The 13,679-nt window shown below is 36.8% G+C and overlaps 1 long non-coding RNA gene across 2 annotated transcripts in view; it reads right to left on the bottom strand.

Moving 5' to 3' along the window:
- Positions 1-9,672, bottom strand: part of LOC107506696 — a 35,738-nt gene extending 26,066 nt beyond the window's left edge. The window contains exons 1-2 of one of the 2 annotated variants that reach the window (XR_004956314.1): positions 9,564-9,672; positions 7,446-7,558 (exon numbers count right to left, since the gene is read on the bottom strand). This is a non-coding gene — a long non-coding RNA (uncharacterized LOC107506696). Of the gene's footprint in view, positions 1-7,445; positions 7,750-9,563 lie in introns of those variants that run through there. The other variant, XR_004956315.1, reaches the window with a different exon arrangement.
- Between the last annotated feature and the right edge of the window lie 4,007 nt (positions 9,673-13,679).

Genomic DNA, 13,679 nt, shown 5'->3' with positions numbered 1-13,679 from the left:
AGCAAGGAAATACTATTTAAATTGTTACTTTTTAAAAAGAAGACAGATTCCCAAAGAAAAGAGAATTCACAAAATTTGTCTCAATAGTTCAATATTACTGTGCAGGAAAAAAGTAATCTTACTAATTTCCTAAGATTGCTTTCCTCAATACTGACATAGATTTTTAACTTAACAGCTCTGTTGTTTTATCTCGTTCTGTGTTACGTTCACAAGTTATTCTTCCCTGACCTGTCATTTTATATAACTCTACTTCCTCATTTCAACTGCTTCATTTCTAGTAGAAATCTAGACCAGCTCTCACTTCCTCCCGAACTCATCATATCCATGCATGCACTTCCCTTGTGTGGGTTCATTCACACAGATGACTTCAACCATCACAGATAAACTGATGACTCCTAATGCTTTGAATCCAGCACTATCATCCATACTTAAATATATATCCACCTACTCTGCACTTATATGCACAGCTCGTCTTGCATGCTTCGATTTACCCATTATTACTACATGAAGTGCTCTGATAGGAGAATGAACATGATACAGTGGAGATACAGAGCAGGGAAGGGTAAGTTCTACCTGGTTTAGAGTGTAGGTGGGAAGAAAAGATGGTTAAAAACAAAGGGTTTCTTCATAAACAGCTTATCTTTCATGCCTCCCTGCTTTAATAATGCAACTATCTTAGTAAAAGAGAAAACTACTTTGGGTAAATGAAAATAGAGTACACTTGCTGGCTCCAATTAACTACAGTAGTAGGGAAAGGACACACACACACACACACACACACACACACACACACACACAGAGTAGAAACTAGTCATTAAAACCAAGCCACATTTTTCTTATCTAAGACTTTAGTTAACTAGATTTCCAATTTTCAAATTTAAAACACACACAGAAGTTTTAATAATAACATATGATGTTATTGAGACCTTGATATTCTATTATAGGCATACCTCATTCAATTACACTTGGCAAATGTGATTTTTACAAATTGTAGGTAAGACCCTCCACCAGCAAAAAGATTATGACTCGCCGAAGGCTCAAATGATTGTTAGCATTTTTCAGCAATAAAGTATTTTTAACTTAAGGTATTTACATTGTCTTTTTAGACATAATGCTATTTCCCACTTAATAAACTACAGCATAGTGTAAACACACCTTTTATATGCACAGGGAAATAAAAAAAATTGTGTGCCTCACTTTGTTGCAAAATTCACATTATTGCAGTGGTCTGGAACTGAACCCACAATATCTCCGATGTATGCCTGCTTATGTGTGCAAATCAGCATATCTATTTATGGTCCCAACACAGTTTGAGAAATCTATTGATTTAAAAATTTTATTAAATAGTACCTTCAGAAGTCACATTCTTCTATAGTTTTCTTCTGTGCAATGAAGCAGGCTTGAATTAAAGAAAGGAATTAATGGAATAAAAACGAGCTGTGGTCTGACGCTTATGGAGAAACATACAATGTATTTTCCACAGTGTCTCTTCTTTCTCTTCACACAGGAAAACAATATCCACCAGACTTCTTAGAGTTAGATTGACACTGTGTGTCTGAAATCTCATCAATGGGAATACGAACGAAAAAGGCAGTTAAAAGTTGGTGTGTATCCTTCATGCTATCCTTCTCATATCTGTGCGCTGGAAACAAAAACCTTCTGCCCGATGCGGTTGTAAGACAGAAGTAGTTCAGACCATAAGCCATAACTTGAAGAGAATAAACAAGAAGGGTCACATGACCTATAATGTGAGTGAGAAATAAACCATTTTTCTGACAAGTCACTGAGATTTGGGGATTTATTTGTTACCACGGCACCACTTAGCCTATCCTGACAAACACAATATTATAAGAAACTACCTGAACAATCAATACTTTTCTAATATCGGTACTAAGTGAAACGAAGTAATATCAAAAACTATAGATGTCTTATCAATTGCACAGTTAATATGAGTGAAAATATCGTATAGAGTTTATTTTGAAGAACTAATGCTCTGAGGACAAATGGCCTCAGTTGAAATCCTTACTCTGTTATTAGGTAGATATCTTGGGCAACTTGCTTGCTCTCCCTGTATCTCACTGTCTTTCTCTGTAAATTGAAGATATTATCACTATCTACCTCTTGCATTGCCTGGAAGACTAAGTAAAATAATTCCTGTAAAGAATCTCCCATAGTCCTCAGTACACAGTAAGCCCTACTGATACATTTTTATTATTGTTGTTACATTTAGGTACAATATTTACATAGTTTTAAAGCAGCATGTTTTCCAAATTAAAGTTATTCTTCATATGATCCACTAAAATGTTTTAGTGTTCTTTACCATAGTCTCTATAGAGACTAGCTGAGATGTACAGTCGTATGACAAGAAAGGGATGTTTCTTTTCCTGAGCCCTTAATCTTCCTGACAGTGTCTGACCATGCAGCTGCCAAGACCTTACCTGGACAGTCAGGAAATGCACTAGATAAATGGTGAGATCCTTCTAATGCCAATGAAGTTTTATGAACAACAGAATGCCTATTTACAACCTCAGTAAACCAGTTTACAATTCTACTGATGCCTCTTAATTTGTGTACTTCTGTCAATGGAATGGCTCACAGTGACAAGGAAGGGCAAAAGAAACAATTCAAGTTGCCACAAGGCTAATCTGATAAGAGCTTATGAATATAACATTTTCTTAAATTCTATACTGCATTGCATGCAATTATACTCATATGCAGAAGAGATGTATCCTAATTTCCAACTCAAAGAATCTCAGAGTCTGTGTACACAGATAACTACACTGGCATACTTTTTTAAATGAACAGATATTTAAATGTATAGATTTATGAATAATTACTGCCAGGGATTTTATCATCCTTTCAGATACTCCTGGGCAAGAGAACCGAGTCTAGGCACGTTAGAAACTACTTTAGCAAAAAGAAAACCACTTGTTCAAATATGTTTAGGCAACTTGAATTTGTTCCCCTATTCTTTGTTATATGTATTTGGATACCTTTTCCCTTAATTTTTGGTTGAAATGATAACCCCTTAGAAGAGTTCATAGTGCTATTGATAAACACAGTGTCCTTGTCTGACCCTGAGCTTAGCAAAACGTGATCTCCTAAAATATTTGGATGCTAATGACAATGATGATGATGATAATGATGATGATAAGATTAATACTAAGTAAAATTTGTTGACTTTACTATTTTGCAGATGATCTTTCAAGCATTTGTACTTAATTTTTATTTAATTCTGATAACAACCCTGAAATAAAACATTATTATTATTTTATGGATAAGTGAAATGTGATTTAGAGAGAATAATAAACATACTGAGTTCATACTACTACAGGCCATATGTGGTAGAGGCGGGATTCGAACCCAGAAGTCCACTTCTAAGCTCTGTCAAATTAACCACTATAACACATTGCTTTCCATACCCTCTACGTTCCATGCTCTCTCTGTCATTTCATTTTTCTTGATGCACAGTAGTTGTATATATCCAAGTTATATGAAGTGTTCATGAATTATGTCTTCGTGAACATGCTATTTCTTAATTCCGGCAACAGCTCTGCCAGGATCCTCTGTAAAAGACGTGAAGATTCCTCACCTCTCCTGGCCTCAGTTTTCTCATCTTTCAAATGGATAAATAAGATTTTATTTAATTTTTAAAACAATATTAATCAGCAGCATACCATAGACTGATTGGAGGTGAAATGATCACAGCATTGAAAATGATCCCAAATCAAAAGACAAACTTTCATTAATTTAATAAATATTTATCTAATAACATCTATTGTCAGGGACTGTTTTAGATATGCAGGTAACTGAAGTTGAGATTAGGGTAGTAGCAATGGAAATGAATAGGAACAAAAAATGACTGGAGATTTTATAAATTAAAGCTGTCTTCATCTATAAAGTTAATTTAGAACAGCAGTCCTCAGAACTAGTTTGCATCATGATTACTAGATCTAAGAAATCGGATTCATGATTAGCGAGGTCCTGGGCTTCTATATGTTTATTGATTTCAGTAATTTTCAATTGATGCCAGTGGCAAACGCTAATGTTTGAGATTCACTGAGCTGCAAGATTCTCTAGGGCCTTTCCAAAACTAATGGTCTACGTGTCTTTCTTTCATGATTGATTGTAATCTATTGCAAGGAAAGAGAAAGAAAAATCTCAAGGATAAGTATAAGCTTCTTAGTACCACCTTTGTGAAATGCCTCCGGTTTGCAAAAAAGTTCTCTCTGGAATTTCACCTCTAGAGATAGGATTTTAGTATGTTTTAATTCCATTTTCTATTTCCGATGTTTCATATTTAAGTTTTTAAATCTAGCACCTCTATTTTTTAATCTCTAAATCACATCTACATCCCTCTGCTGTTGTGATGCAGTTTTAATAATGATGGTTAAAAACAGTGCCAGAAAGCCAACAGTACATAAATATATAGATAGTTTATAACATTTGTTTTACAGTGACTGGGTAAGAAACACACACACACACACACACACACACACACACACACTTTATTACATCTCCCAGAACTTTGATTTCCAGCTTTACCACTTTAATATATATGATTGTGATAATAATTATAGGCCCTCTTTCTACCAACATTGATCTAATAATACCTATAAATGTGAGACAAATTTGGCTTTGTTGAGCACAATAATGCATAGGAAAGTATTTTGCAAACTGAAAGGCATCACATGATATATATACTACTCTTATCTTTTATTGGTATACATTGCAACATTATTGCTTGAGCAAAGTTTTAGTATATTGAAGTTTTAAAGCTCTGGAAAAAACAATTGTGAAAATCTTTGTATAGATAAGAACTATTTTTTCAAGTATAGTAAATATTCTTTGAAGACAAAGAATCTGTCTCCCTCCAGGATAGTAGACAGATTTGTTTGCTGTGCAAGGGAGTAAGGATGTCTCCCTCTAGGGCAAAAATGGGGCAGATTTGCTAGCAGTCCTGTATAAAATTGGGGGTTCACTAACCTCAGAGCTTCTCAGCTAGAACATGAATCCATTGTGTGTGCACCATCAACTAGGACCATCTCTTCATTGCTTCTGTCACACTTGGAGAAGGTGGGAAGTAAAATGGATGTAAACATGAAGCTCATTCTACCTGATGGGATGTGAGTCATAACGCCCTCTGTCTCTGAACCAGGAATCTCGTGTGTTCTGACAGCATCTATGAAAGTGTGACAGGCTAAATTGTTAGCTTGCAAGGAGGGTAAAACCTCAGACCTTTCACAGTTCTTGACAAGGTGTGGATATATAATCCTCTCACAGGACAGGGAATGAAAATTTGGCAACAATTAAAAATAGCTCAAACTTCCATAAGGGTTGGCGTCCTAAAACTATTCTTAAAAAGAAAAAAAAAATCAGTGTGAAAATCTCTCCCCCTCTCCCTCACCCTCCTTCCCTCTTTTTCCCCTCTCTCTTTTCTTTCTCGCTCTCTTTTCCTCCCATCCTCCCATTTCCCCTCCTTCCCACCACTGCACTAAATTTTCTAAGCTGATTAAGGTCTGTTCTACAGGTCTACTATCTGCCTGTATTAACATGTTCACTGTTCCCAGAACAGCATGTCCCTGAAAAATCTCTGCTGGATATCAAACTTTCAAGCATAACTAATATGACAGCAAAATGAATTTCTTTTAAATGAACAATACATTTCTTGGTCTTCATGGGTCAAGGTTCCAGTAAAGGTAACTGTTTTTGTTTACAATCATTTGTCATCCATCCACAACAACCCAGTTAGCCTGGAATTCCTATGTGTACACAGGAATGCCTTTCTTTTTAATAATATACTGTCTTTGGAAAACAAACCAGAAAACAAACCTTAAAAAAAAAGGCATAGTAAAGTGATTGCTAAATTAACAGATTTGGGTTTTTTTTTTTTTCAGTTTTATTGAAAAATAATTGACATATATCACTATATAAGTTTAAGCCATATGGCATGATGGTTTCATCTACATATACTGCAAAATGATTACCTGAATTAATGATTTTTAACATATTTAACTAAATCAGAGCTATCATGAAGATGAGCAGCAGTCCACTGGTCAAAGGCAATTGAGGATCTCAGTGGGAATTGACCCTAAGTTCTTAGGTTATTAACTAAACAATCCTTGACTGCCTTATCAAGCACAATTCTCTGCTGACACATAGATTTACTACACCACGCTGCCTTCCTGATGAATACCGGTGCTTTCTCCATTTTTTGCCCTCGCAAAGGAGAGTGCTGTTTCCTTACAAATCCTTGTTTCTTACATTTTCTGTCGGAAGAAACCAAAGCTATGGAGTATCACATAGCAAGCCCATCAGCCCATAAAACTGGAACAGGAGCAGAAAATTACTACCAGCTAGCATTTCACTATTTTTCCTTCATTTGGTTATTTAAACGCATCCTTATTTGATGTGCCTGGCATTGTGCTAGGCTCAGACAAACAGGTGATTCTAAAATGGAAACCAAGAATTTATATATATTCTGGAAAATTTCAAAGTGATGTTGTAAAGAAATGTTTGGGAGAAAGATAAAAAAGAGAGAAAGATAAAAACGAAATTTGGCAATAGAAAACAATTGGGCATTTTCTTAGATTCCCTTAATAAAAGTAGTAAGGGAACTATATCTAAAGGAAATAGCATGCCAGCATGCTTACATCCCCATGTAAGGAGTTGGTATGTAATTTTGAAGGCAACTATGAGTCAACACTCAACAATAAATGGTCTTTGAAGATGGATAATTACATGGTCATATTTATTTGTTAGAAGATCATTCCAGGGACAGTTTGGTGATCATTGGGAGTAACTCAATTTCAAAAGTTAGACAATAGCAGTGAGAATGCTATATTTGAAAGGCACTGTGAAAAGCATTACGATGGTTGCAACTGACTGTGGAGTGTGACAGCGAAGTCTTAAACATATCTCCAAGTGTATGGAGAAGAGTAAAAATGCAAGGAGTTAATTCGTTTAGGCAAAATATTTGTGGAATGTGCTATACTCCAGGGGGGGGAAAGAAAACTTAGTAGGCAAATATGGTTGGATATGTGAGTATGGGGTTCAGGAGAAAATTGAGTTTGGAGATGTAACGTGGATATGGGAGTTATATATAGAGGAGTTTTAGTCACTGGTTTAAATAGAAAAAATAGCAGAGATTTGGACCAATATAAAACCCATGATAGAATTCTGGACAATGCAGACTCACAGTGAAAGGGTAGAGGAGGAGGTAGGACAAATTAAATAGGAAGATCATGAATATATAAGGGTACCCAAGGAAGCGAAAGGAAAGAAGAGCACCAAAGCTGACTAAAATGGTCAAGTGAATACCATTGCCAATTAATGGGTCACTCATGACATTAATGAAAAGAGTGTCAGGAGAGTGATGGGGTAAGAGCCAATGCTTATTTCCCAAATAAACGAGGGTCAAGAGAGTAGAGATATTAAACACTTACTCTATTACAGGCTACCATATGTGTAGTGGGAGATTGCACAGGCCGACGTGGTCTAAATTTATGGCTGCTCTTGCTCTCACCATCTCTTACAGCACCACGATTAGGGCTCATTCCTGGCATAGGGGAAGGAGAAGGCAGAGAATGCAAGGAGGACCACTTAGTGCGAGTTTCCTATTCATAAAGAAATTCCAAGTTGGAGTTTTGATGTTAGAGAGGCACTGCCAGGACTAAAAGCAAGGATACTTTAAACCTATAACCTCATCACGATTGTACACTATGAATTATTGCTTTTTACAAATCTTATACTTATTTTGTGAATAGCAAAATTATTTTTACATTATTATTAATATACTAAAAAGAATTATTTCTATTCTACGACTTTGGAAATTATGTTTTGCATTAAAAAAAATTTTTTTTAGATGATCAAGAATCATTAATGGGGACATGGAATGGGCCTCTCTTGCTTCTGAGAGGTCTTGACCCCAATATTTTAGTAATTTCCACTCCCTAGGATGTTTCTATCCACCCCCAGGGGGCTTTTCTATATTCACGGGCCAGTCCATTACAGGCACCGAATGATGACTGGTTTTTGTTCCCTCTTCTCTTGTTCTTTTCCCTTTCATCTGGGCAGTGGTGGCTCACCCTTCCACTAGAATTTTCACCCACTGCGCAGCTACAGCTCTCTCTGTAATCTGCTGCATCCCATCTTCTCCTTCTGAGTCCCAGTGTTTCCACACGAGAAAGCACGAAAGGCCAGGAGTTGGGAAGGATGTGTCTCTCTTCCTCCCTTGAGTTCATTTTATTAGAGAGGCAGGAAGGGTTCTGCTACCTTCCTCCCCAGTCCACACCCACCACAGGATCCCAGCACAGGGTGGTGAAAGTTGGGCTGATGGGCAAATTCCAGTGACAAACACCATGACATACTCGATATTGCCTTGTACTCTGACATTTTCTTACTTGGCCGAGAAGGTTTTTTGTTCATCCCTTCTCTTTTCCAAATGGCTTTTCGAACCCTTGAAATCACTCAGCTCTGAGGCCAGTGCTACTCTGTTGCACCATTAATACCCTTTCATGCCCTTTAATCTCCTCATGCAGTGCACTGCAGCAATCATAGCAGTTAATATTTATTGACTGCTCACTATGTACCCAACACTGTCATTAAGTGGTTTATTTGGCTTCTTTCATTTAATTCTCACAAACGATTTATAAAATATTAACATCTCCATTTTTAAAGATGAGAAAACTGTTTTTAGAAAGTTATTTAAGTTTATATATAATACATACAGCAGCATCACACAAAACCAGGCCTTGAATTAGACCCACCAGACCCACACTGGCTTGGTTCCAAAACCCAAGCTCTCATCACCATGTTATTCTCCAAGATGCCTTCAAGCCAAGTGCTCTGTCTGCATCATTCTCCACTGCATCTGCAATTCCTAGTACTAAGAATGGCACAGAATAGATGAGGATGTCAATTAATATTTGTCGAATGAATGAATAACAGTGGGAAATAAATCTCTGCCTGCAGCACCATTCATAATTGACTTTGAGATTTGCTTTGGGATATAAGCTCGGACATACTTATGAACCTCCAGCCAATCAATTATTTAATATTTCTTCATTGTAACACATATAGCCTTATTCTGTGAGGTTTTGTGAAAGAAACAAAGGAGAAACACAGACCTTAACTTCTTAGAGTTTACTCATTTGTAGGAAACAAACAAACAAAAAGCATATGTCCACTGTCAGAACTTCCCATTACCAAACCTCAACCAGAAGCTAGAAGTCAAGGAGTCCTAAGATGCAATCAGTAGAGGTCAGTCTCCTACAACACTGAGCAGGGCAGAGCTCTGCTGATAACAGGTCTAGAGAGGGGAGGGCTTCTAAGACTAGCACACTCCCATAAAACATTCACTGGAAATGATTAAAGAGCTCTAGTTCAAACTCTTTCTTTTTGACTCCAAGAGAATAGCTTACCCAAGCCAAACTATCAACTTCTGGGGCTCTGGTGGATGTGTAATAAGTTCAGAATTAGGGATCTACTCAGCCCAGTAATCAAGACATCCACAGGGCTCCCAGCCTTGTCAGCAGTGGCTGCGGAGATGAAAATATACTCACCAGATACTCTAAATATCTTGCTGTGCCTCAGAAGGCTGATCTTTACAGGCTGCATAAACAGGCATCTTGTCACTGGCATCTGGTTGGTTCTGGTGATGGGTAGTACCTGTAGGAGTTGGAGGTAAAGACAGAGAATAAATTCAGGGTGTATATTCCCCTGGCTCTGTCTTCTGCATCTACTCCATTGGCACTTTAGGGGTAGTATGTGTGTTGCTCTGTGTCTCTATCCTGACTACCGCCCCATCTAGCATTGCTTCCCTGTATTTTGTCCACACACCTTTGTACATGGCCCCTTTAGTACAATTTCACCAAAAGATTCAACGCGAGGTATATTCATGTTTCCTGCAAGGACCCTGTCTAAATGACAAACCAATACTGTAGAGATATGGTTGACTGAGAGAAGGAAAAAGACATGCTCTGCCCTTGGGAACAGACTTTAGAAGAGCTTAAGAAGCCAGTCTTTCCAAAGTTGTAAACTCTGCCTAACTGAGGTCTAAAGTTGGAGAAGATGTGAGATTCCATCATGGGTTGCGTTGTAACATGTGTAAACCAGAAACAAAATTCTGAATCGTTCTTTCCCTGGTCCCAGAATCCTACGCTTTATTTTATCCTTTCGTATTTTCCAAAACGGAGGAAAAACATCTTCTCTTTTCTCAAGTGCCACTGCAGTCATGCAGTGCAAGGACTAATGAAAGTTTATGTGCATACTGATCCACAATCTCCTAAGACTATTTAATAGAAATCACATGCCATTCATTACGTACAAGCACTCTTGTAAGAGTACTATGGGGAGTTATTCATAGGAATGTTGTGGCCAGAAGGTGAAGGCTTATAACAGCTCATAGAGGTGCAAGTTGGAATGTGTGAGATGTGCAGTTTGGAGTAGCCAACAACATGGGAACTAGGGAATTGCCCTAATAAATCAAAAAGAAGTAGAGGAAACGCTATAAAAATGAAGGCCAAGTCCAGGGATATTCACTCCCCTCCAGGGTACAGATTTTAAATTCTGCCCTGCAAATTCAGCAGTTTTCAGATATTCTTTGATATGCTTATAATTATTTCTTTATTACACAACCCATATATGTTACATTTAACCAGATGATTTTCTCCATCCAAAGAGACAATTTTTACCTTTTCCCTCCCACGACAGTGGAATTTAGCCAGGTGAACAAGAAAACTTTTGAGCTTGTATCCTTATACAACCACGCTCCCCACACCCTAGGCAAGAACTAAACACTTGCTAATTTACTATTTCCACATCTTAATTGAAACAACTTCAGTCTGGAGAAGTTTTAAGAAAAATGTATTTTAGGCAACACATGTGTGAACACTGAAACTGCTTTCGACCTGCAATGATTTTCACATCGCGGGCCATCAGACGGTATTTTATTCCAGTCATAGCAAAGACAACTAATCACAATCCTTACTGATAACCGGTCATGGACTACATGTCTCTGAGGAACTTTCTGGAGGATGTTAACAGTTCAAAGCTCTGTTAAAATATCAACAACAAGTCACCATTTAAGAAAATAAAGGCAATATAGCCTCAGATTGGTTGAAATTGAAAATTAGAGTTTACTGAGTTTGACTTGTTAAGATGGCATCTGTTTCTTTATAACATTATAACCATAGTCATGACAGAACTCATGCTGACTAATGTCATTTAACTACATTATCTCTTAAATCCTAAGGAATAAAACATTATCTTCAATTTCAACATACTTTAAATGCCTTATTTAAACCTCATCAAGACATTGTCCCTATTTTATCCTTATAGTGTCACTCAGGGCAAGTGACTTGGCTAGAAATACACAGTCGGTAAGTGACAGAGACAAAATTCAAAGCCAAATTTTCCAAACCTAAATTGTGTCCGATTTTCATTATGTAGGCAACGTCTCCTTGATGCCAAAGTGCTTATCTTCTTCCTCTACAGTTTGGAGAAGTCAAGCCATCCATTCAGATATAAATTCAACACAATTATAGACAAAGAAGAACCTCACAAATCTTCAGGATGTTTGAGTGAAATAGAAAGGGATGTTTTTCACTCTTTGTCTCCTCTGCCCATTTTCTCACACAACTCTAAAGAAATACTCCTAGCCTAAGTCGCAATCTATTATTTGAAATAAAATAAAACATGTGTCCTGCACGCTAATCTTGGGAAGAAATTATAAAATAGGAACATGGAATATTAGGCCCAGGTGCATGCAGTTCACTGTTTCAAAAGTTCAATTGGTCTCTCAGCTACTGTCCTCATCACATCAAAATGCCTTCTCTAGCGATGGATGGTTCATCCTGAAGTCATCTATTGTCAGCAACGGCTCATCATTATAATTCTCCTGGGTAAAATGCATTCTCAAAGTGTATCTTCACCTTCTAATTCCTCCTACCAAATGTGTAAGTAGGTAGTTTTGTCTGTCCACTTGTCACTAAAGTATGATCATATCCTTCAATCTCTTGAGTCCCAAGAGAACTCAGGAGTCCCAACATTGAACTAGGCATTGAGCCAAGGAAAAAAGCCACTGAGGTATTAGGGGAAGGAGATAAGATGGGAAGGGCCACTTTATGATGTACAGCTCATATCTAAATCTTTTAGTGTTCCAATGGGAATCTGAGTGGATCCGTGCTTCCTCTGCTTATTTTCCTAGTGTGGTAAAAGAACAGGGAGGGTTGGGCTTCTCACAATGAGAGGAAACTGGTGTCAAAATTGAAAAGAACTAAAGCTTCGAGAGGGAATCATATAGTATGATCCAGTCAAATGTTCTGTCCTGCTTCGAGTTTTTAGTAACTCAAATTTGAATTGGTCTCTAGAGAGTGAATTATTTTACTCATGGATGCAAGCACTACTAAAGGCTAACCAAAAATCATAAGATGAATTTCTAAGCAGAAGCCAAGACTCTCTTATGGGGATACAGGTTCACGAATAAGTGGTAGAAAAGAAAAGGCAATTGCCTCTTTGAAATAAGAACATAATAAGGTCAGCAGTTGATTTTTTTTTTCTTTCCTGCCTAAAGGTTTCTTCAGACAGCAGTAAATGTTCCTTAACTTTCAGTGCTAAAGGTTCTTACTAATTTTCAGGACTTTGGAAAACAAAAATTCAACCCAAATCCAAGGGACAATGGACAAATGCCTCAAAATTTAAAATGTTTGGGGAATCCATTGATAAATCACATTTAAGATATCAATAAATATTGCCACTCAAAAGAATATTGGAGAACACCAAGCTGTTAAAAGGCATCCAGGCCTATGTGTATAAATATATACAACATGAATGTGAAAGATCAATAAATGTGAATACTATCCAAGAAACTTTATAAACACAAACTCTTTTGGCAGTACCTCTCACTCCCAAACTCTCAGCAAATGATTCAAAAAGCTTCAAAAACGTGTTACTGATTCCGAGCTATTAATGGGCCATGAAAATAAGCAGCATCCTCTCTCTATTTCAAAGTCTCTTCTTTCTAGCCACTAGCTTTTAAAATACAGTAAGCCTGAAGTGTTTGGGTTTTTTTCTAACCATGGTATTTGCTTTTAAATAAATATAGTTTGAGAAGTAGAACATAAGTATAAAAAACTAGGGGAAAAAAAGGAATGGCATTACTATTCAAAATGGAATTCATGTATTTCAACACATTCTTAGAGTTTTTAAGTTTGATAAGATTATGTTGTCCGAATTGAACCTCAAAAATATTTTATAGGGACTTTTTTTGTCCCACTTGCAATTATTAAATAAACACTTATTATGTTTTTTTCCTGTTCTAAAAGTAATTCATATTTACTTTTTAAATTTGGAACATACTGTACAATCCAATGAAACAAATAATATAACCTATAATTGCATCTCTTATTGATCACTCCTGTTAATATTTGTTATACTTCCTTCCAGTGCACTTTTTTTTCACAGATATTTAATCAGTATATTGTGTTTCAGCAGCTTGGAGGTTCACAATCTTTTTAACATGATGATATTACCCAACTATCCAAGCTAGAGACTTCCCTTTTCATTATACACCCCTTACATTCAATATGTCATCAAATACTATAGATTCTATTGCCTTTCAGTCTATTATTTCTCATATATTTCCCTCTCTAGCCACAATGATGATGTCTTAATTTATA

Source organism: Rousettus aegyptiacus, unplaced genomic scaffold (assembly GCF_014176215.1).
Source record: "Rousettus aegyptiacus isolate mRouAeg1 unplaced genomic scaffold, mRouAeg1.p scaffold_m13_p_3, whole genome shotgun sequence".
NCBI lineage: Eukaryota > Metazoa > Chordata > Mammalia > Chiroptera > Pteropodidae > Rousettus > Rousettus aegyptiacus.
The sequence above is the reverse complement of the archived record's forward strand: the minus strand, read 5'-3'. Positions and strand labels throughout refer to the sequence as shown.